The following is a 25,678-nucleotide window of genomic DNA, read 5'->3' as shown; positions in this document are numbered from 1 at the left end:
TTGAACTGGGAACTGCCTAAACAGACAAATGGAACTTCCCTTGTATTGACCAGAGGGTAAAAGAGAAATGACTCAACAGTCTACAGACATTTACTGCAAAAGCTTTGTTTTGAGAGACCTGATGCGCTGTGAGCATTGGGACCCAAGCTCAAAAAAGATGGTCTGAATTGCTTCAAAGGTATACTTCAGCAATTTTGGATATTCAATGTTTATGGCATACAAAAGGCCAAAGAGGTATGCAAAGGCAGTCTGGAGGTCAGATAAGTCATGCAGTATTATGCGACCTTCCAACACAACAGCTACATCTCGCACAGTTGGTGATGTGGTGGCATCATCTTCATAGACAGTCAGAATGCCAACAGACACACCTCGGACCACAGCATCCGCAGGGTCAGTCTGCTAAAGAATTCAGAAACAATAAAGCAAAACAGTTACACCGATATTCTACCATCATTATGCTACGGACTTTTCCATTCAACTCCTACTCCAAAAGCAACCCAGTAGAGTGTGGGAATTAAAGTTAGTCCGGAGTGAATCAACACATGGGCATGTTGTTTCTGTTGCCGAGTGCTACCGATAGGTATGAGAATGACAGAATATCATGCAGGATAGACCAAATAGCGAAACGGCTGCCAACTCTAACCGATGAGGGCATGCAAGTTTCGTGTCCTTATGCCCCCAACTTTTAGCGTTAGCTGCCAGTTCTTAAATTCGGTCTACGTTGTACACATTGCTGTTGTTATGATAACCATCAACAGCACTCAGCAGATATCTGTGTGTGTGTGTATATTTATGTGTGTGTGAGTGTGTATGTCTGTGTGTATGTATGTCTGTATGTGTGAATATGTGTATGTGTGTGTGTGTGAGAGAATATGTGTGTGTGTGTGTGTGTGTGTGTGTGTGTGTGTGTGTGTGTGTGTGTGTGTGTGAGTGTGTATATCTGTGTGTGTGAGTATGTATGTGTGTGTGTATCTGTGTGTGAGTGTGTGTATGTGTGTGTGTATGTCTCTGTATGTGTGTTTGTATGAGTATGTGTATGTGTGTGTGTTTGTAGGTGTAGAAGTATGTGTGCATCTAGATACACCATTCTATCCCACCGGTCACTATTGTGACTGTTAACATGTTTACTCATTCTGCAAACACACCAAAGACATTTGAATAATTATAAATGTATATATCATAACTAGACATCTTAAAGACCATGTGTACAAAAAATATTTGTCCTATGTTAATTTTAACATACTTTGAAAACCTTTTATTTGGGAGCTGTGAGGCCGTCATCCTCTTCTCAAGGTGCAACCAGGAAGTAAACAGCTCTGGTCATGTGACAATTTACTCAAAACATTTGACACTGCACATATGGCAATTTATTCAGATATCTTGATATCAGGCATAATTGTCATGTACATGCAAGCCATTTCTGTCCACTAGTTAACTAGTGAGCCATTTCTGTGTGAGCTAGTTAACTAGTGACAGCCAAAATGCTCACTAGGTAACTAGTAAAGCCCAGATTCTCTCTAGTTAACTAGTTCATATGTTTCATATCTTACTAGTTAACTAGGAATGCTCAGCATGTTCACTAGTTAACTAGTGGACACTGAAATGTGCACTAGTTAACTAGTTTAAAGACTTCTATATTTTACTAGTCAAATAGTAAGGTACAAAAATGTTTACTAGCTGACTACTGAATGTCAAATTCCCACTTGTTAACTTCTATGTAATTTGGCCAGCCGCTTGAGCATTTATTCTGATATCTTGATATCAGGCCAACATGCAAGCCATTTTTGTCAACTAGTTAACTAGTGAGCCATGTTTGTGCACACCAGTTAATTAGTGACGGCATACATGCCCACTAGTTAACTAGTGACGGCATACATGCCCACTAGTTAACTAGTGAACACATATTAGCTTCACTAGTTAACTAGTGAGAGCCAGAAATGTCCACTAGTTAACTAGTAAAGGCCAAATAGCATACCAGTCAGCTAGTTGAAGGCTTTTGGGTCTCACTAGTTAACTAGTGACAGCCATAAATGTGCACATGTTTACTAGTGAAGCCACAACTCCTCACTAGTCAACTAGTTGGAGTAGGTCAATGTCACTAGTTAACCAGTGAACCATAAATGGCTTACTAGCTAGCTAGGTGATGGCAGCAGGCTCACTAGTTAACTAGTTGATGCATCCTTTGTCCAAACTAGTTAACTAGTGAGGTCATAAATGTATACTAGTAAACTAGTTGAAGCCTAAATTCACACTAGTCAGCTAGTGGCGCAGAATTAAAATTAGGAGGCGGAGAACTCTGGAAATTGAGGCTTTCTATTGGCTCCCTATGTCCAAATAGAACATGACAACCAATCACAGCGCAGAATTTCACAAAATCCCACCCACAACATTTGCATGTGGCACACAAGTTAACATGCTGGCCAAAGGAACTTTAACTAGTAAACTAGTGGCTTCAATGCATGGGCGGACTGGCCATCTGGCATACCGGGCATTTTCCCGGTGGGCCGACGCGCCTTTTGGGCCGATAGAATAGGCTATATATAATTTAATCATTTTGGCCAACGATCGGCCCAAAGGAAGGACAACCAGCGGCCCATTGGTTACATTTCCATATTGACACTCGACTGATCCAATAACAGCTCACGTCATGCCCCACCCCTCGCATTTTGGCTCAGAGCCAGGATTTTGTGAGCGCATCAAAAGTTAATCGAAGTTGCCTACACGAAATTGCGGCGGGTGCCGGTAGTGACAATAGTGCAAAAGTAACACCAATGTAGAAGCTTCAAAAATACAATATTGCAAGTAGGCTGGCATATGTCAGCAACATGTTGAAGTTCGTTGAGTTTAAACGAGGATGTAAGCAAGCAGAGCAGAGGGACAGTGAGCAGGTGGTGGAGCCTAGTTGAGGCTACATGATAAGAACTCAGTGGTGGAGCAGGAAGGCTATGCGTGACATGCCATGCTGACGATGATGATTATGATGACTTATTAATTGCGATAATGTAATGATATGGTAATGATAACGTAAGGCCGTGCTGTGATTATAATAACAAATAGCGCAACTTAAATGTTCTAAATGAATGATTTGTAAACCCGGACAGCAAAAGAGTGTCAAATCGATGTTAATTGTTGGTCAGATTGATCAGTTTCCGTCAGACGCCCAAAATTTAACATCGATGGCATGAGTGGTGGTTGGTCTCTCAAAGTAGAGCGTCGAAAGGGTTCTATCTTGGAAGGGTTATCATGGTAAAGATGGGCTAAAAGACTGTAGACTGACGGAAATGTAGGCATACAAAACGCAGCTGCTAGAATTCTAACAAAAACAAAAAGAAGCGAGCATATTAGGCCTACTCCAGTCTTAAGGTCCTTACACTGGCTTCCAGTCAGCTACAGAATTGATTTTAAAGTATTACTTCTTGTTTTTAAAGCATTTAATGGCATTGGCCCAAATTACATACACGACCTGTTCAAACAGTATATCCCAAATAAACCACTCAGGTCTCAAAACAAAAAACTTTTAATGGAGCCCACCACTAAAACCAAATGTGGTGAAGCAGCTTTTAGTGTGTATGCAGCTAAACTTTGGAACAGACAACCTGATGAAATTAAAGATGCTCCAACTGTTTCTGTTTTAAAAAACAGACTTAAGACAAAGCTTTTTAATGATGCATGTTACTACCTTTTAAAAAGTTTTTTTTTTTTTTTTTAATTGTTTGTTTTATCTTGAATTTGACTATTTATTTCTTATATTTAGGATTTTATCTTCTTTTTATCCTTTATTTGAGTATTTATCTTTTACCCTTGTTTTCTACCCAGCATTTGATCTTCTATTTATATTTTATTCTTCATCTTGCTTTAACTTTGTATCTTGTTTTTCTGATAAACTGTTCATTAGCATCTGTAAAAGCACATTGAAATGCTCTTATTGTATGAAATGCGCTATATAAATAAATCTGCCTTGCCTTGCCTTGCCTTACAAAACATCAAGTCATATTCATGCACAAGCCAACTAATATACAGTAACCTATACGATAGGCTACTGGAAGACATTAAAGATAATTAGTTAATGTAGCTATAATGTTCCAAAATGTACCAGCAATGTAGTATAGCCTACAGGAATAAAATATTTCCAGCAACAGCCCTGTTTATTTTGTGTTGTTTCAGTTGTCCTGTGGTTGGTTGGGTTGCAACTTGTCCTACAGTGATTAACGTCTACAACAATAGGTAATTAGCTCTTTACACATAGGCTTCAGTAACTGTTTGGTGCTGCTGTCAGTTAAGCATTGTATAGTTTAAATGTAGCCTATTGAATAATTTGAAATGATACTTTGAATTCAAGCAGAAACTCTTCTTTAATAATTGCTTGTATAGACTAGGCTACTTGAATATGGAAATCATGTGCTCCATGGCTACCTCTGATCAGTCAGAGTGATAGCCAATTAGGCCTACATCACTTTCAGTGCTCCATGACAGTTAAAAATATATGCATATTTAAGGGTAATGCAAAGATTTTGTATTTAATTAGGTGTGCCCGACCGATTTGAGGGCCGCTTGGGCCAAATATGCCAGGGCCGATTTTTGGTCCCAGTCCGCCCCTGCTTCAATGTGACACTTACATGTAAACTAGTGAAGGCAGAACTGCTCACTAGTTAACTAGTGAAGACACAAATGCCCACTAGTTAACTAGTGAGGTCTAAAAAGTGTCACTAGTTTACTAGTGTGCCCCAAAACACCCACTAGTGAACTAGTGATGGCAATTTCCATTCGACTAGTTAACTAGTGAGGTGCAAAAAGTGTCACTAGTTTACTAGTGTGCTCCAAAACGCCCACTAGTTAACTAGTGAAGGCCATTTCAGCCCCACTAGTTAACTAGTGAGATGCCAAAATGGTCACTTGTTAACATGTAAAGGCAAAAATACCCTCTATAGTTTACTAGTGAGGGTGTTGTGGGCCTTACTAGTTAACTAGTGGCATGTATATTTTGTTCACTAGTTAACTAGTTAAACCTAAAAAGAGAAACAAGCTGACCGTTTTTGTCCACTAGTTAACTAGTGGAACAATTGAAGTCTCACTAGTTTGCATGTGTGGCAGTGAAGCAGCTCACTAGTTAACTAGTGTCTGAAACGGCTATTACGCAAATGAGAGGGTGGGTAGAAGACTCCTATTGGGTATTATGTAAGAATCCCACCCAGTCTAAATGTAAATTTACTGTTCATAGCCATAGACAGTAAAAGAAATGGACGAACAGACTCCGTCGTTTTCAATGGGAGGGCACTGAGTCAAATAGAACGATTTTTCAGTTGGTCCCCCCAGTACTGCGCAGACTCGCACTTAACTTTGTGACGTTAGCCATCGAACTAAATCATATGATAGATAGGCTATACAGAAATTCTTCTCACACTTCCTTTGCCTTCAAAGTTAAACATTTATTTAAGTATTATTATTAATATCATCCTCACAAGTGATATCAAGTCGTGTTAGTGTTGAAACTACCACACATGATCATCTTTAAAAACAGTCATGGTAAAACAAACGAAAAAGTTATAGCCTAGCACTGCTACCTAGCACTAGAAGCTAATCTTCTTAACACTTTTCTGACCTACGCTCAATCCATCGAAAACCTCTGAAATGATTATCGTTAGTGCCGAGTTTCATTAGGTTTACTTGCCTCTATCCAATGCTTTACCTTAACATACAATGGTATTGTAGGCTACATAGCTTTGTTCATGAGTTTCCGTTTTAGCTGAGCCTGTTTTGCCTTCTATTGTTTATGTAGATAATACAGAAGCTACAATGTCGGTACAGGATATATGCTATATGAAGTTATTAAAAAAAAAGGATTAAAAAATCCTAAAATGAATGGGCTTCTATGGGGTTAGCAGAGAAGTGGTCCCTCCAGCCTACATTGATTCTTCTACTTCCGGGAATTCGCCTGCCCCCTTGTTCATAGCCTCGCGATCAGGTCCTGATGGGTGCCCCTAGTGGCTAAAGTGACACACTGCTCTGCAACGGTACTTCAGTATAGATAGTAAAGCAGAGCCTGCAGTGTGCAGTATCTCATATTCTGTCAAAATGTTTTTTTTTAATAATAACAGGGAAACCCCATGATTTAACAAGTGAGCTCTTAGTGATCCACACCAAAGATTCAAGGGATCGATTTTAATATTATTCTTTGTTTATTGTTGCTAGGCAACCACAGACATAAATGTATCCATTCAGTCGCGCTTTTCTGATTAATAACTGAAAAACAAAAGATTGTACACATTAACTGCACATGGTTTCAAAAGTAATTAAAAGCTCAAAGATCAAGAAAAAGACTTCATGCACTTCTAAGGAATTGAACCCTGGTCTCCCACATGATCTCCTGCTGCTTAACCACTTGAGCTAGTCTTGGCACAACAGCAATGGCAATACTATCATCAATGTTCATGTTACTGAAACGTATATAAATGCCTCCAGTTTTATCGCGATTTTCAGACTAATAACTGAAAAACTAAAGATTGTAGGCTACACATTAACTGAACGAAGATTACAACAATAGCCTACACCACAACTTTGTCACTAGACATGTTATCAAAACACATTTTTATGCTCAAACGATCTTAGTTTATAAAAGTTTGCTCTTAGAACAGCCTGGACGAAGTCAGCCATGTTTTCTAGGTTTCTGAGTCCTAAATGGACCAATCAAAATCCTTGTTCCGCCTTCTTCATTTGCATGCAAGTGCGACATTGCGCACTAGTTAAAGGCCGTGTTGCAGGGTTCATTTTCCAACGAATTTGCACATTGTAATAAACATTTAAACTGTTATCCATTGTATTTGATGTTGTTGGGTATCACAAAACGGAATATTATACGAAAAAGCAGGTACTATTTCACAGCGTTTGAAGTGATTCTCCTTTCCCCCACATTGCATTGCATTATGTCACCTTGGGGAGACTACAGACCAAAGCCCACTTTGAGACCCTTGAGAATAATGAGAGAGGAGTAAAGAGAGACGAGTATGGGATTGTTCAGCAGTAGATAGCGCAGATTATAGATAAATAGATAGGCTATAGATAGCCTAGATATGTATATAGACAGGTAGATAGATAACTAGATAGATCATGTCATATGCTGGTCACGGGGGGAGCTCCTTGACCAGCGGCCAAAATGCACTCGCTTTCCTAGTTACTGCAGCTCTCCACCACAGTTTCCATCGGGACGGCACAGCCCACACAAGCACCTGCAAAACTGCGACCAGCCCATATTATCTCCCTCTTTGGTAAGCCGTACCTTGACGATGTCAATGGCAATCAATCACGAGCAGTAGTTATCGAAAATATTCATGCTGAAGACACGACCAGCCTAATCGGCGGCTAGAAGCTAAGTTTGCAACAACAGGGGTGGCTCACAGGTGGGACTAGAAAGTTAGCCCATAGCTAGCTATCATGATGCTTTATATTCTGATCTTCTGACCGGTAGCCTACTTATCTGAACTAACGACATGATCCTGATACTGACAATTTACAGGCCTCCAAAACATTCAGTTAAAGTTTTTCTTGAAGAGCTAGGTGAACTGCTATCAGTTGTTTGCATAGAGTTTGACTGTCTTATTATATCAGGGGATCTAAACTTGCATGTGGATAATCCTGAAAACAATTATGCCAAGGAATTCATTGCACTAATCGATACTTTCTCCCTAACACAGCATGTACAGGGGCCAACACACTCTCTCGGCCATACCCTCGACCTTGTTATCACAAAGGGTCTCGATGTCTCTACAGCTGTTAAAGACCTGGCCTTATCTGATCATTTCTGCGTGTTCTTTGATGTGTCTATGTCCCCACACACTCAAAACACAGCTATGATGGTAAAAAGGAGAATCATAAATGATCAGACAAGTGCTCTCTTTGAGCAAGCACTTTCACTAAAGTCAAGTCAACTGTCAGACTCTGAAGACTTATTTGATCACTTTAATGCAAAAATGGCCAACATTATGGATGACATTGCTCCATTACAATTCAAGAAAGTTAAGGACAAACAGAAAGCACCATGGAGGCAAAATCCAGCAGTTAAACTTCTAAAAAGAGAGTGTAGGAAGACTGAAAGAAAATGGCGTAAATACAAACTTCAGATCCACTATGAAATCCATAAAGAGATGCTCTGCACATATAACTCTGAAATATGCAAAGCAAGACAGTCTTTCTTTTCTAACATTATCAATAGAAGTTCAAATAACACTCGTATTCTATTTTCAACTGTTGATAAGTTAACAAATCCCCCCTCACAATTAGCGCCTGAACTTCTCTCAACTAATAAATGCAATGAGTTTTCATCTTTTTTTAAAGGTAAAATTGACAAAATCAGACTCAACATATCTGCTCAATTACAAATTCAACAACCTGAACTTCCAGCAACAAACAGAGGGAAACTAAACTTGATGTCAGAGTTCAGCTTGATAGACTACGAAACACTTGAAAAAACAGTACAGAATCTCAGCTCTTCCACATGTGTCTTAGACACTCTGCCTACCAATTTCTTCAAAACTGTTTTTCACCTCATAGCGGCGGATGTCCTTCAAATTGTAAATGTATCACTGCTGTCTGGCACTTTTCCTAAGTCACTGAAAACAGCTGTTGTAAAGCCACTTCTCAAGAAGAATAACCTGGATGCCTCCATGCTAAACAATTACAGGCCCATATCCAATCTACCTTTTATTGGCAAAGTTATTGAAAAAGTAGTCTTTAATCAATTAACCACCTTCCTAACATCAAATGGGTATTTTGATTACTTTCAGTCTGGTTTTCGGGCAAATCACAGCACTGAAACAGCTCTCATTAAAGTTTCCAATGACATACGCCTCAACACAGATTCAGGTAAAACATCAGTCCTAGTGCTACTGGACCTTAGTGCAGCATTTGACACTGTTGATCACAATATTTTACTACACAGACTAGAACATTGGGTTGGATTTACAGGCATAGTTGTCAGCTGGCTAAAATCATATCTACAAGAAAGGAGCTTCTTTGTTGCCATCGGAAACTGTACCTCAACACCAACGTCCTTGACCTGTGGTGTTCCCCAGGGGTCGATCTTGGGGCCACTATTATTCAACCTCTATATGCTCCCACTTGGACAAATCATTCAAAATAATTTGATTTCATATCATAGCTATGCAGATGACACACAAATTTACTTAGCTCTATCACCAAACGACTATGGTCCTCTTGAATCTATGTGTCAGTGTATAGAACAAATCAACACCTGGATGTCTCAAAATTTTCTTCAGCTGAACAAAGAAAAAACTGAAGTAATTATATTTGGTAAAAATGAGGAAAGACTTAGGGTTGCCACTCTCCTTGACACAAAAGGGTTGAAGGCAAAGGATACTGTTAAAAATCTTGGTGTATTAATTGACAGTGATCTAAATTTCAACAGCCACATGAAAGCGATAACTAAATCAGCTTTTTACCACCTCAAAAATATTGCCAAACTCAGAGGGCTGATGTCAAAACATGACTTAGAAAAACTCATTCATGCATTTATCTCCAGCAGGGTTGATTACTGCAATGGACTGTTCACAGGCCTTCCTAAAAAAGACTATTAAACAGCTTCAGGTGATACAAAATGCAGCAGCTAGGACTCTAACAAAAACTAAAAGAACTGACCACATTACTCCAATTCTTAAGTCCTTGCACTGGCTTCCAGTAAGTCACAGAATTGACTTTAAAGCACTATTGCTTGTTTATAAATCAGTAAATGGAGCAGGACCTAAATACTTGTCAGACATGCTTCAGCAGTACACACCTTCTCGTCCTCTCAGGTCCCAGGTGAAAAACCTGCTAGGAAAACCTACAGTTAGAACTAAACATGGTGAAGCAGCTTTTAGCTGCTATGCGGCTCAGCTGTGGAACCAACTTTCGGATGACATTAAAAAGGCCCCAACTGTAGGCAGTTTTAAATCTAGACTTAAGACCAAAAATGTCTCAGATGCTTTCTGCTAACTGTGCCGAGTTACAAATTCTGAATCTGCCTTGATAATTATTCTACTTTGTCTTTTATTACTTTTTTACTACTTTTGCCTTTGTTTTTGCTTACTAATTATTCTTTATTTTTAAATGATTTTACTTTGTGTTTTATGTTTTCTTTTTATTATGATCTTTACCTTTTAACTATTCTTTGACTATATTGCCCTTCTATGCTTTTATTTGTTATTATTGTTTGGTTTTGTTAATGTAAAGCACATTGAATGACCTCTGTGTATGAAATGTGCTATATAAATAAACTTGACTTGACTTGACTTGACTTGATCACTATCACTAGATATAAAAGAAACTGTTGACTTTCACTCAGTGCTGTTCTCTGACAGTAACAAAAAAAGTGTCGTAACGTTATAAGCATAATGCATTGAACTGAATAGGTGCATTATGTAGCCTCATAACGAGGCCTCTCAAATTCAGAAAATTGCATTAAACTAAAATCGGAAGACATTGTTATCTTTGTTAGACCATAGGGTCGTTGTCATATAAATGCTGTAACGAAATTCGAAGTGTAAATATACAAAGTTTATGTTGAAAGTGTAACCGTGACCGTTTCCCATAGGAATGAATGTAAAACACCCTCCAAAACAAGACCTCCCGAAATTCAGAAAAAATTACTAAATTGATATCAGGCATCGTTATTACCATTGGTAGATGATAGGGTAGTTGTGATATAAATGCTGTGACGAAATATACAAACTTTATGTTGAAAGTGTAACCGCGATGTCCATTGAAATGCATTGAAATGAATGAAGCGCAGATCATGTAGTCCCCAAAGTGACGTCATCACCGAATTCCGTAAAAAAACCCCGCTAATGCTAAAAACAACAAAAACTGGCATTTAACACCATTTGGAGACATTTTTAAAAATGATATACATATATTGAGTCCTTTATGTACCCATTAATCAACAGTGGTAGTTAACCTGCAACACAGGCTTTAACTAGTGGCCAATGTTACGTCCCACTAGTTAACTAGTTGCACAAAATGCCAGCCGTTTGTGTATTTATTCAAATTCCACTAGTTTACTAGTGTGAGGGACATTTTTATCCTGCTAGTTCATTATGGACAGTGTTTTGTCCTCACTAGCTAACATGTAAGGCTCAAAATGCCCTCTATAAGCTAGTGAAAGGCATTATAATGCAGATGTGTTCACTAGTTAACTAGTGAGCATGTCCTGTTCCATTAATAGTGAACTAGTAAGGCCAACCATGTCAACTAGTTAACTAGTGAAGGCCAATTTGTCACTAGTTAACTAGTAAGAGTACCTTTTGCATTACTAGTGAACTAGATAGCTCCAAAAACAGCCACTAGTGTGTGTCCACTAGTTAACTAGTGGCTGACAAAAACGGTCAGCTTGTTTGTGTTTTTAGGTGTAACTAGTTAACTAGTGAACAAAATATGCATGCCACTAGTTAACTAATAAGGCCCACAACACCCTCACTAGTAACCCTAGAGTGTGGGTTGTGGATGGGATTTCGTGAAATTCTGCACAGTGATTGGTTGTCATGTTCTATTTGGACATAGGGAGCCAATAGAAAGCCTCAATTTCCAGAATTCTCTGCCTCCTAATTTGAATTCTGCGCCACTAGTTGACTAGTGTGAATTTTGTCTTGAACTAGTATACTAGTATACATTTATGACCTCACTAGTTAACTTGTTTGGACAAATGATGCATCAACTAGTTAACTAGTGACATTGACCTACTGCAACTAGTTAAGTAGTGAGGTGTTTTGCCTTCACTAGTAAACATGTGCACATTTTTGGCTGTCACTAGTTAACTAGCGAGACCCAAAAGCCTTTAACTAGCTGACTGGTATGCATTTTGGCCTTTACTAGTTAACTAGTAGACATTTCTGGCTCGTAAAATAGTGAGCCTTTTGGCTCCCACTAGTTAACTAGTGTGCATATTTTGGCCCTCACTAGTTAACTAGTTCACACAAACATGGCTCACTAGTTAACTAGTTGACAAAAATGGCTTACATGTACATGACAATTATGCCTGATATCAAGATATCAGAATAAATGCTCAATCGGCTTGCCATATGCACACATTTCATTGAAACACTATATTGTTTCAATATTTACTGAAAGAGTATTGGGATATTCCCCAGTTACAGTTTTAGAGGCTTATAAGTACATATATTTTTTTTCGGTCACGATGGGGTGAAATGGGTTAAGGACATGCAACCCTATGATAGATTTTGCTCTGTCACAATCTAAAAGGGACAGATGCTAGAGCATAAATACCATCACCCATTAGTATACCAGTTACCAGAAGTAGTTTAACATCAATCCTTGCAACACACATCTGGACTGATGAACCGCTCATGGAATGACAGAAAGTGCGTTTGAGCATCTGGGGATATGTTCCAAAGTTTATTATGTTCAAAATGATCAGAATACGCTTAAAAATAATATCATCAGTGGTAACACCACAGATACATTTTTAAAGTCTATTAAACAAAGAAATCACTTAGGGACCGTTCGTTATTTATAAACGGGATCACCGGAGGGATTTTGAGAACTTCGATCAAGAGTTGCATGACCCTCCCCTGCCTGCGCTATAATTTTCAACGACCCTCCAGCAGCATTTTCAAAACTGAAATGACCCTCCCCGGCCAATTGTCGATGTCTTCCGCCCACGCTTTTACGCGGTATGAAAACACATCTACGTGTGCTACCGCCCTATAACCAACCTCTGCTTTCTGATCTTACACATCACACTTCACCAAGATGGTGGCCATTTCAGTAGATTTACTCACTAACATTGTTGTGGAAACACAATAAGCATGGAAACTAAATGCACACTTCCTGCAACTGCATTAGCCTACTTGAAAAGTTACTCCTCTAGTAAGTATTCACATGAAATAAAACAATAAAGCATTGAGACCATTCAACAAAGCACACTGGGTAATAACAAATTCAACACATGAACTTGTTGCTATGGACTCGTCTCTAGGCTTCCTCAGTCATTGTAAAGCTGCCGAAGCTGAACATTATCCAAAACTCAATTTTTTAGACGAGCGTCAATTTGGGAGCTTGCTACACTCCTTCCTTCTCAAATGGCTTTAAAAAGCCGTTTGCACAATTTCACAAATAATCACAGGGACCGAAGAATAACTAACTTTTTCCGGGTTTATCATTTTAACGTTTCCCCGCTGTCTTGCCGTTTTAATATTTTCCCGTAGAATATCCCATATTACTGTACTCTCATAACATTAGTCCTGCATTCTGGCCTGTCTCTGTGTTGTTCTGTTGTTACCCCTAGCCCCTCCAGTGAAACAGATGTATTCAAATCATCGTTTTGCTTGCTTGAATGCGAACTCAGAGTGATGTTAACCTAGGCCTATTTAAGTTAACAACGTGGTTGTCGTGAGAGCACGATTCATCAGCGCTTGCAGTGTTCGGCCGTAGGCTATGCCTACGTGCGCACCTGCCAGGCTACTCAGCTAGACAAAGAATTCCCCCTGTATATTCACTCCAAGTTGGCCTACCATAACTTACCAACTACACTGTAGACCATAAACTGGCTATTTATATGACCAAATGTATTTGTTCAACTTTATGAAGCAGAATTACGCACTGCTATTTGGAAGTAACACATTTTTGTTGGCAGGAGAGAGAATGACAGCGATTAACAAATTGCACTTGTTGCTGGTTACCAATAAATACTATATATATTTTTTTGCAAACAACAAAAACAGAAAGGATGGAGACAGCAAAGCTAGAGATGGGCAGGAACGATGTCAATTGGTAGAAATGCTTGTCAAAATGTTAGGAGCTGGATGTGTGGATGAATGAAGCACAAGTGTGCTTTATGTTAAGCATGCACACTGTTTAAAGTTAGGCTACACGGTAAACTACAAGTAAACCAAAGTTAAATTTAACTTTTTTAGGGCTGGATAAAGTTGACCAAATGGATATAGGCTGTTAGGCGTGAATAAAGTAGGCTACTTTGTTGCTCCAACCCTTCCAAAGTTAATGGAGACGAATGTTGACATTTTCCGTATTTTGTGTGAGAAACCCGGGAAATCTCCCTTATTTTCATTGTTCAATGTTGACAGAGCTATGGAACGAAAGAGAACGTTATATGGCGACAGAAATCAACAATCAAACAAGCCACTTGGACTTTTTGCTGTTTTCATTAATACAAAAGATGGGTGACCCTGCCTCCTAAACAAAAAAAAGTTAGGTGACCCTCCCCTCAACAAAGAATAAAAAGACATGAAACGTCCCACATACTCGACGCACCCGACCAGTAGCGCGACAATGTGACGTCACAGAAGCGCCGTAACCATTTATACTCGCGCGTGGTGGTCGCAACACTAGTTGCAATATTCTCCTGAACAGAGGTGTCGCTGTTGTGAAAAGACTAACATTAACTACTTACACAGCAGAAGAAGCTGCAGTAAGAAACACCAGTAGCTAGCCTCTGTGATGGTACTTCAGACTTTGGTTGCTACTATTCACAACTACCATCATCATTATCATGTAGTTTCCAAGGTGTGTGCACAGGTAGATAGATGGATATATAGATAGGTACTTTAGTCATCCCGAGGGAAATTTTAATAATTTAAACAGTTTAGTTAGCTAGCTAGCTAGCTAGCAGCTGGCTCAGTTTGTGTAATTTCCTGAAGTGGAAAGAGATTTTGTTCAGGCCTTAATAGATATTCTTTGTTTGAAAATAAATCGTTTCTATTCTTTCCTCTTAATTCCATGTGTTGCAACTCTCACTGGTAACTTTGTTAACTTATCCAGCAAATTATTAAAAATTCACGATTGTAACAAAACACTGCAACTCGCTTGCCCTCGAACTAGTCCATCTTCCTGTTTCCGCCTTGTCGCGCTCGTCTGAAAAAAAATGAGTGGTGCGCTACCTCGCGCTACACGGCCAAAACCCTGGCGCGCCAGAGAGATCTACGTCATTTTGACGTCACATTGTCGCGCTACCGGTCGGGTGCGTCAGGTATGTAGAAGCCTTGACCCTCCCCTATTTTCCTCCGGTGGCCCCGTTTATAAATAACGAACGGTCCCTTACCAAACACTTCAAGAAAAACTTTGACGTGTCCTCACGGATGAAGATGGGTAGTCCTCTCAGAGCTGTTGTCTTTCGTTGAGATGCAATGTCACTTGTCTAAAGATAATACCAACACACAAATACAAACACCATTCACATAGTGCAAAACTGAAGATAAACAGTGTAAATGAAATGCAAATTAAACTGTAGATATTAAATGTAAAACTTGTTTGTTTAGCTGTTAACATTTCTACTGGAGAAGTATACTGTAAATTCACAATGCCAGTAAAAAAGCAAGTGAACTGCTCTTCAGAAAATGAAAATTTGCCAGAGCACCTTGCTACAGGGAGAATGTTTTGTGGAATGGTAACAATGACCAATATGGCACTGAAAAATCAAACAAACAATCTGCTCCCTTTGTATGTGCAGTTGGTGGATCATGACTGATTTGATGCCTCACAGACAACCTCCATCAATAATAATTCCCAGGTTTATCAACATTTCAATAGTCTAATGATCTTAAGCTGCTACATTAACATCATTCTCAACACATCCTAGGAACATGGAAATAGTGTCATGGGACAAGATACCTCTCTAGGTTTGATTTAGTTATCAGTAGCCCAGGCTTGAGTGTAGGTTCAAACAGGATTAGTTCAAAAAGTTCACTTTTGCCACCAACATTATGTAAAGTATCAACATACTGAGTTTGGGATTTAGGTCACATGAGTGAGGCATTGGCCATATTTAGGGACACCGAACATCACCGAATATAACATAAAGTGATTACTAATGGGAACATAATTGCTCACATAACTGTCCAGTTCACCTCTGTGACAATTAACTGTGACAATGCTACCATTAGTAATCGCTGTATATTGTTATTGGCAATGTTCAGGGTCCCTAAATATGGCCGCCGCCACACTCATGTGATGTAAATCCCGAACTCAATTGTGTTTATCTACACTAGTGACTTGGATGAGACTCATAACCAATAAATGCAGAAAACTAGGCAATTAAAAAGGAAAGAGTTCACATACATAATCAGCTTCAGGCACTTACTCACCTCTTCATCAAGCTTATCCAGGAGGTCTTCCATCGCTGGACCAAATGTTCCCTTCTTTGCCCAGTAGAGTTTTAATAGGCGAGGCACATATTTGTCAAGTGACACAGGGAAAGTGACCAGGAGGTTCTTGCTAGTGACCTGATAAAACTATTAATCAGCTCTGCTACGCTGGCAGCACAGCAGGCTCTATTAAGACAAATTAGCAAAACACATTACAGGAGCCTCATAACCACACACACACACACACACACACACACACACCTGAGTGTGAAGACAGAAGCAGAAAGAATGTGCGAGAGCCAGAGTGTGTGTGTGTGTGTGTGTGAAACACATAGAGAGTGTGTGTCTGAGAAACATAGAGCGCTCACATATATGAGCAAATTTGCATAGACTATATGTTGAATTAATCTTTAAATGATTTAGAAAATTATGTGTGTGTGTGTGTGTGACAAAGACAGCTTATGAACGTGTGTGTTTAAGCTTGTATCTATGGAAATATGTGACTATGTATGTGAGAGAGAGAGAGAGAGACTGAGAGCTTATGCGTGTGTGTGTGTATGTTACTGGTGAGTGTGTGTTTTAATCCTCTGACAGAGATAGAAAAGTGTCTCATGGCTGGATTAGCTCTGTCCTCATCACAGACGCTGCTCTTTTATCTGCTGTCAATGCAGCGCGGCAAGTGAAGAGCAAGAAGCAAGGCCACAGAACTTCATGAAGGGCATCTCATCTTTCCTCTCTCTCTCTCTCTCTCTCTCACACACACACACACACACACACACACACACACACACACAGAGAAATGTATTGTCACTGGCAAATGGCCTGTTTCTGTGAACATCATATCAGGTAAAGCAATAATGACTGCAGTGTACACATATAATGGAATATTCAACATGGTAAAGACAACCCATTTAAATGGTGCTTATGATGTGATGAGGAAATATGCTTAAAATGTCTTCTCTCTTTTAGACATGAGTGTGTGTGTGTGTGTGCGTGACGGAGAGAGAGTGAGAGAGAGAGAGAGAAATGTGTGTTGTTTTTAACGGATTCCTCTTTTCATCTCACACTCAGGATGGTATTTATTTTCCTATTTTCTTGTAGAAAAACAATGTGACATTGTGGGGAAACTGATTTTCTCCCACCAAACAGGAATGGTGTAGAAGGAGCAGAGCCAAGGGAGAGAAGGGAAGAGAAGGCTTTGGCAGACTGAACATCAATAAAAGCCATTAAAGCTGAAGATGAGGAACAGAGAAGGCAATCTACCGTCTGCACTGTGCTACTGCGGCTCAGCTGTGTTTTAATTACAACACACACGCACACACACACACGCACACACACATATACACATACACACACCTACACACAAGCAGTCTGAAACTTACACACACACATACACACAGGCACACACCTACACACAAGCAGTCTGAAACTTACACACACACACACACAAGCAGTCTGAAACTTACACACACACACACCTACACACAAGCAATCTGACACACACAAACACACACACATGCATACACACACACACATCTACACACACATATTCACATACACATACTTACTCACAAACTCAGTACTATAGAGACAAAAGGCAGGAAAAAAACAAAAGGAAAGAAAAAAACAATTTACAGAGAAAGAAAAGCCCCCTCTTCTTCTGAAAGAATAAAAGAGACAGAAATAGATCTTGGATTAAAAAAACTGTCACATCTTTAACCACACAGCTCTTCAGAACAGGAATGCCTGAAGAGAATGAGTTTTAATAATTCATTATTAATTTATCATGGCCCTGATAATAATCTCTCGATCTCATAAAGGAACATAAAATGTCTAGTGGACTACAAAGGGTAGCACTATTTTTACCTAATGAGAGAACCAGCGCTGGTATTTTCCTAATGAGAGAACCGGAGCTGGTATTTTCCTAATGACAGAACCATAGAGCTGGTCTTTTCCTAATGAGAGAATTTCAGTCACGCCAAAGACATGTTCTCAAATAGGAGCAGATGCCAACTCCGCCAGAGACTGTGTGAGATGCCCACAGGAGTGAACATGTGTGGTATCTGTAGGCATGCCCATGTGTTATTACTGCGTGAGATGCCCACATGAGAGTGCGGTATCTGTAGGCATGCCCATGTGTTATTACTGCGTGAGATGCCCACAGGAGCGAACATGTGCGGTATCTGTAGGCATGCCCATGTGTTATTACTGCGTGAGATGAGCTGCGTGAGGTAATGTGTTTTTGGTTCCGTTCACTCTGGCTCTGTTAGAAATGGAAGACAGCTGCCTGCTGCCTCCCTCCCTACATAGAGAGCGGTCTCACTAGACATGACTTTAGATTGAATGCATCTTTCAAAAATGAGCGTAGCACTCTAGAATCTTTGGTTAACACAGTCAGCCTTTGCTGACTACATTACCCACAGTCCTCCAGAGTTGGGAAGAGTGAGATGGATATCTAAAACAGATTTGTACCAGATCTTTTGTTCCAGCTGTTCAGACCCCTACAGCAGTGGAGCCAGAGCCTTTCTAATGAGGAGGCACAGCACTCTAAGAATCCTCCCTAGAAATGTATGGGGTTAGTTTTCTATAGCCAGAGCCTTTCTAATGTAGCCTGACGAGCCAGACCCACATTAAAATGTAGGGTCTGGGCACTCCCTGTTCGCAGTGCTCAGTCCAAGGGGCGGGATAATCGGTTGTCTTTCAAATTCCCTCTGCACGCAATAGGACAGCGCTGAGTCCCATGCGTTTCCCACCAGCGGAGCTAGTTGCTAGCCAACTTTTGCCAACTTAAAAAAAGCTTAACTCGTGTCACACTGTTGGCCAACAGCAACATCCATCTTCTTTGTTTTCAAGTAGCAGGGAATTCAAGCCAAACCGTTGCAACTCTGCCATCAATCATTATGTTAAGCCCGCCTAATAACTCTATACACGATTTGATTGGCCTGATAGAAGTTTAATTTTTCGAGCTCACAAGCCAACGGAGAGTTGCTAGACTAGCCCTGGAAGCAAATGTAATTTGCTGCCGCTAGGGTGCGTCTAGATTTCTAGGCTATTTCTAATGAGGAGACACAGCACTCTAAGAATCCTCCCTAGAAATGTATGGGGTTAGTTCGTAACAGTTGTCTACTCATATCCCATACCTTACTGTAATGGAAGAAACCAATTACATGTTTTTAAGCCTCATGTTAGTGATTTGGGGGTAGGTAAAGTGCATACGGAGAGTATTCACAGTGCTTCACTTTTCCACATTCTGTTATGTTTCAGATTCATCTTAACATGGATTCAATTCATTGTCTTCTCATCAATCTACACAAAATACTCACACAAAAAACAAGGGCACACCTCTCTTTATATAAGGTCTTACAGTTGATGGTGTATGTCAGAGTAAAAACCAAGCCACGAGGTCGAGAGAATTGTCCGTAGACCTGTGAGACAGCGTTGTGTGAAGACAGATCTGGGGAAGGGTACAAGAACATTTCTGCAGTATTGAAAGTGCCCAGGAGCACAGTAGCCTCCATCATTCTCAAATGGAAAAGTTTGGAACAACCAACAGTCTTCCTAGATCTGGTCACTCAGCCTAACTGAGTAATTCAGGACAAAGGACCTTGGTCAGACACCAAGGACCCAATGGTCACTATGAATGACATCCAGAGTTCCTTTGAGAGGATGAGAGAAGCGTACAGAAGGACAAACATCAGTGCAGCTCAGTGCCTGGTTTCTTCCACACACACCGTTGGGAATTAGGGCCAAATAACTCAGTCTTCATCAGGGCAGATGATTTACTTCTCATGGTCTGAGAGGCGTTCAGGTGCTTTTGGGGAAACTCCCGGCAAAACATGGCCTCCATCTGGCCACTCTACTATAAAGGCCTGATTGGTGGAGAGCTGCACTGATGTAAGGCCTGATTGGTGGAGAGCTGCACTGATGTAAGGCCTGATTGGTGGAGTGCTGCACTGATGTAAGGCCTGATTGGTGGAGAGCTGCACTGATGTTTGTCCTTCTTTACGCTTCTCTCGTCCTCTCAAAGGAAGACGTGTTGTGACTGGTGGCATAGGAGGGTCCTGTGGGCCAATGAGAGGAAGCCTTGTTGTTGTAACTGGTCCTGTGGGCCAATGAGAGGAAGCCTTGCTGTTGTGACTGGTGGCATGGGAGGGTCCTGTGGGCCAATGAGAGGAAGCCTTGCTATTGTGACTGGTCCTGTGGGCCAATGAGAGGAAGCCTTGCTGTTGTGACTGGTCCTGTGGGCCATTCCTATGACGCGCACTATACGCGCAGGGATCTGATTGTTCCACACGGACCGTTGTTCAGGAAGCACACCACTAGCGCGTGAATCGTGATACATGTACTGTACATAGCTGGCGCGATGGCGGAGTCAAGGTGTCCATATATGGCAGAGAATGTCTAAAGTTTTCAAGTAAAGTTTTGGGATCATTACATACTCAAAAATGAAAAGAACAAGCATCTGAACCAAAAACATCCACTCCATGCTGTTTCACCAAGCGTCAATAAAGTAGGCTATCTATCAATCTATCTAGCCTATCTATCATCTATCTACGTAGCCTATAGCCTACATTGATGTTGGCTGATTTTAATCACATACTGTATTTGTAGCGATGTCGTGATATAATGTTTAGCTTTGATGTTTTTAAGAAGTAAACTCATTCACGTTCAATTGCAAGACAGTATGCCTAGAAGAACCCCTTCTTATACACACATGCATGCACCCTCATCTTCCCTCACGCACCGCATGCGTACACACACACACACACACACACACACACACAGGTTGCTAGGTTACCATAGCAAATAGGCTCACCCCAGAAATTATTTTTTAGTAGCCTAATGGTAAAATTATTTGTTAGCCTAATGGTAGGCTATTTGTTAGTAGCCTAATGGTAAAATTAGCTAAAAAAATTAGCTTAGTTTTTTTTAGCCTAATGTTGGAGTTAGAATAAATACCTCTGTGCCAACTGCTTGATCATTTTACAGCCATGTAATTTCCGTTATGCATTATTTGTTTTGGTTGTTTAAAAATGCAAAAAAAAAAGTATCCGATTAATCGCTTAATCGATCGATAAAATGCTAGATTACCTGTAATCGATTACAAAAAGAATCGATAGCTGCAGCCCTAGTCCTGTGGGCCAATGGGAGGAAGCCTTGCTGTTGTGACTGGTCCTGTGGGCCAATGGGAGGAAGCCTTGCTGTTGTGACTGGACCTGTGGGCCAATGGGAGGAAGCCTTGCTGTTGTGACTGGTCCTGTGGGTCAATGAGAGGGTCCTGTGGGCCGACATGTGCTGATGCTGACATGAAGACTCCTCAGACCCACACTGTGTCTCCAGGAAAGAAAAAGATCCTGTCCTTTACTGTGGCTTTCATGTCTTTTTTATAAAGTTGACATGACATTTCTTTTAATCTCCTCTCTCTCTCTCTCTCTCTCTCTCTGTCCTCTCACCCCTCTCACTCTCTACACTCTGTCTTTCTTTCTCCTCTCTTTTAATCTCTTCTCATCGTTTTCCTTTCTCCCCTTCTTTTGAAGGACAGGCCTCTCCATGGGACTCACACGCACAATCGCTATGGAAACATCATTTCATGGGGGGAGTTTAAGGACCCCTACTGCTCTCTCTCTTTCTCCACAAACAAACACACACAAGCACACGCACGTATGCACGCACGCCAGAGACACGCACACACATTCACAAAACAGAAAGAATCACAGACACAAAACAAATTTATTTGCTATTGATGTTGGTGCGGCCATACATCATGCACTGAAGACAAAGTTGACTGATATTTATCCAGAACAACAGAGGATGAGATGCAGGAAATGCACACTTACACTACACATAAAGCTAATGCACACTCACACTATACATACAGCTAATGCACACTCACACTACACATACAGCTAATGCACACTCACGCTACACATACAGCTAATGCACACTCACGCTGCACATAAAGTATAAAGCTAATGCACACTTACACTACACATACAGCTAATGCACACTTACACTACACATAAAGAATAAAGCTAATGCACACTTACACTACACATAAAGCTAATGCACACTTACACTACAAATAAAGCTAATGCACACTTACACTACACATAAAGCTAATGCACTCTCACACTACACATAAAGCATTAAGCTAATGCACACTTATACTACACATAAAGCTAATGCACACTCACGCTACACATAAAGCTAATCACACTTACACTACACATACAGCTAATGCACACTTACACATAAAGCTAATGCACATTTACACATAGAGCTAATGCACACTTACACTACACATAAAGCTAGCTAATGCACACTTACACTACACATAAAGCTAATGCACACATAAAGCATAAAGCTAATGCACACTTACACTACACATAAAGCTAATGCACACATAAAGCATAAAGCTAATGCACACTTACACTACACATAAAGCTAATGCACACTTACAATACACATAAAGCTAATGTCATTTCACATCTTTCTTATAAACGCACACAGCAGAATATCCTACATCATCACAGAAAGTAGGTTTATTCCCTCTTTTCCTCCATCCTTTCCAAGCTCTTTTCATCCCTCTCTACCCCACTCTCGCCCTCCTCCCCCTTTTCCCATCAAGTGAATTCTCTTCTATAGAGGGGTGACAGCCCGCTGTGTGTGCACTTGTGTTTTGGAGTGCAAGCTCTCACTGGTGCGAATCTTGATAAATTCTTGGCTACTCCCAGGCTTGGTCAGAGCTCTCGCTGGTGCGGTCCTTGAGAAATCCCTGGCTACTTCCAGGCTTGGTCAGCAGTGCCGTGTGTCATTCGCTTTTATTTTTAGAGCCTTTCAAATTCTAATGAGAGTAACCTCTCCTGGAAGGCCTGGAGGGCCCCAGGGAGTACTGGAGCTAGTGCTGCCCACAGAGAGGAGGCCTTGGTGGGGAGCTCACCGGCAGTGGACCCCTGAGCTCCCTGGAGCTCAGACAGAGAGCAGAAACCCCTGTGACTCTCATCTCCTCTGTTCTTTCAGGACCCCCTCCCATCTTGCTCTCTCTCTCTGTCTCTCTCTCTTTTCCTCGCTCTCTCTCTCTTCTCTCTCTTCCTCGCTCTCTCCCTCTGTGTCTTCTCTCTTTCTGTCTCGTCTCTCTCTCTCTTCGTTCTTAACATATCTATTTCTCTCCTGTTTCCTTTGCTGTACATGGAGAAGAAGAGCACTGATTAAATTAATGCAAATCACATTGAGTACACACACACACACATACATACCACATACACACACACACACACACACCACACCACACACACATACACACCACACACACACACATACATACCACATACACACACACACACACACACCACACCACACCACACACACATACACACCACACACATACACACCACACACACACATACACATACACACCACACACACACACACCACACACACATACACACCACACACACCACACCACACACACAAACACCACACACACATACACACCACACACACACATACATACCACACACACACATACATACCACACACACCACACACACATACAGGGTGCGAGTTAGGGGGGAGTTAGGGGGGGGCAGGGCCACCTGAGCTCCCCTGGAAACATGGCACAGTATGTGAAGTTGTGGAAGAGCTCTAATATATTTATATGATGGCCAAATAAATTATATTTTGGCCATGGTTTTCCCTAAAATGTGTAAAATAAGAGAAATAAAATTGTATTTTGAGTTCATGATTCATGAAAAAAGTGCCTGCTTGCACGTTAGCGGCGCGAAACGTGGAAGCGCTGCCCGCAGCTCCACCCACTAACCACTCACACGAGCTCGTTCAGTTAGCAGCACTGTCGTCGAAAAGGTGCCGCTGGCTGCTCTTATCGTGTGTGTTTGGCTCTGTGTACAGCCTTATAGGCTATAGCCCATGTGATTGTGAAACAATGTAAGTTGTTGAGTAATTCTAATTCTAACATAGACCTATGGCACCAGCCGTGTGCCACGGATTTCCTCTTTATAATACATATCTATGCTGTTGCTATTAGTGACAGGATCAGCATTTAAACTTCTTTATAATACATGTCTATGCTGTTGCTATTAGTGACAGGATCAGCATTTAAACTTCTTTATAATACATGTCTATGCTGTTGCTATTAATGACAGGATCAGCATTTAAACTTCTTTATAATACATGTCTATGCTGTTGCTATTAATGACAGGATCAGCATTTAAACTTCTTTATAATACATGTCTATGCTGTTGCTATTAGTGACAGGATCAGCATTTAAACTTCTTTATAATACAGTACATGTCTATGCTGTTGCTATTAGTGACAGGATCAGCATTTAAACTTTGCCCCCCTCCAAAAAAAATAAATAAAATAATCGCCCGTACCCGCCCCGCCCCCCGGAGACCGTGATATAACTCGCACACTGCACACACACACACTGCACACACACACTGCGCACACACACACACTACACACACTACACACACACACCACACACTACACACACTGCACACACACATCCCACACACACACACACACACACACACACACCACACACATACACCACACACTACACACCACACACACTACACACCACACACACACACACTACACACACACACACATATACACACCAAACGCACACACCAGTCTGTACTAGAAACACAAAGGTCAATGCCTTCATGTATGATTTATTTAATTTTATTCAACTTCCTTCTACACCTCCTTCTCTGTCTACATAGATATTCTAAAATGTTGGTACACCTAAAAAGATTAGTATGTAGATGTATTTGATCTTGTTTTCAGACGTTCAGTAAGGGATAATGTATAGAACGCCGGTCATTATGGGGAAAATAAGTCCCGACAAGGCGAATCGGACCCCGACGCGCCAGCGGAGGGGTCTTGTTTTGCCCTGAAGGGACTTATTTTCCCATAATGACCGGCGTTCTATACATTATCCCGCTTATTATACGGCTACTTGCCAAAACGAAAAAACAAACTCCATGATATGTCTCTTTACACTTATTTGTTACCGTTTCGTCGTGGCTTTTGCTGAGAAACAAATAGTTCGCATCACACGCTGAACTTGAATCAAACATTCTTTAGAACACAGCTGATCAACCGTCTGCTTTCACTTTTGAATGAAGTTCAAGTTGCCATTGACAGCGGTCATTCTTGTTTTCAGAGGTCCTTTCCCAAGAAATAATGACCGCTAGAACTTTCGGAAATCCCATTCAAGTCAATGGAGCATTCTACTTGCATTGTGAAGAGCCGTATAATAAGTAAGGCATAATGTATTGTCCTCCGGTAATTATCAGAAAATAAGTCCCGACAGGGAGAACAGAACCCCGACGCGCAGCGGAGGGGGTTTGCTTCGACCTGAAGGGACTTATTTTCTGACACTGTTCTGTAGGCTACAATGGTCGCAATACAGAAATATGCGCGTGTTAGTTTAGTTAGAGATTATTGTTATTATTATTATTATTATTTTACCTTACGTTACCTACACCAAAGCTGAATAAAATTATGCAAGATCAAAGTAACCTAAGGTCTGATGGTCTGCGATT

General features: G+C 40.7%; 1 long non-coding RNA gene across 1 annotated transcript; it reads right to left on the bottom strand.

Moving 5' to 3' along the window:
- Window positions 1–331: 331 nt before the first annotated feature.
- Window positions 332–16,200, bottom strand: LOC121719379. Its single transcript, XR_006034259.1, has 3 exons — window positions 16,104–16,200; window positions 15,062–15,157; window positions 332–399 (listed from the first exon to the last, which is right to left on the bottom strand). It is a non-coding gene; the product is annotated as an uncharacterized LOC121719379 (long non-coding RNA).
- Window positions 16,201–25,678: the final 9,478 nt, after the last annotated feature.

This window comes from Alosa sapidissima, chromosome 1 (assembly GCF_018492685.1).
Source record: "Alosa sapidissima isolate fAloSap1 chromosome 1, fAloSap1.pri, whole genome shotgun sequence".
NCBI lineage: Eukaryota > Metazoa > Chordata > Actinopteri > Clupeiformes > Clupeidae > Alosa > Alosa sapidissima.
Note: the sequence above shows the minus strand (reverse complement) of the source record. Positions and strands in the feature narration are given on the sequence as shown.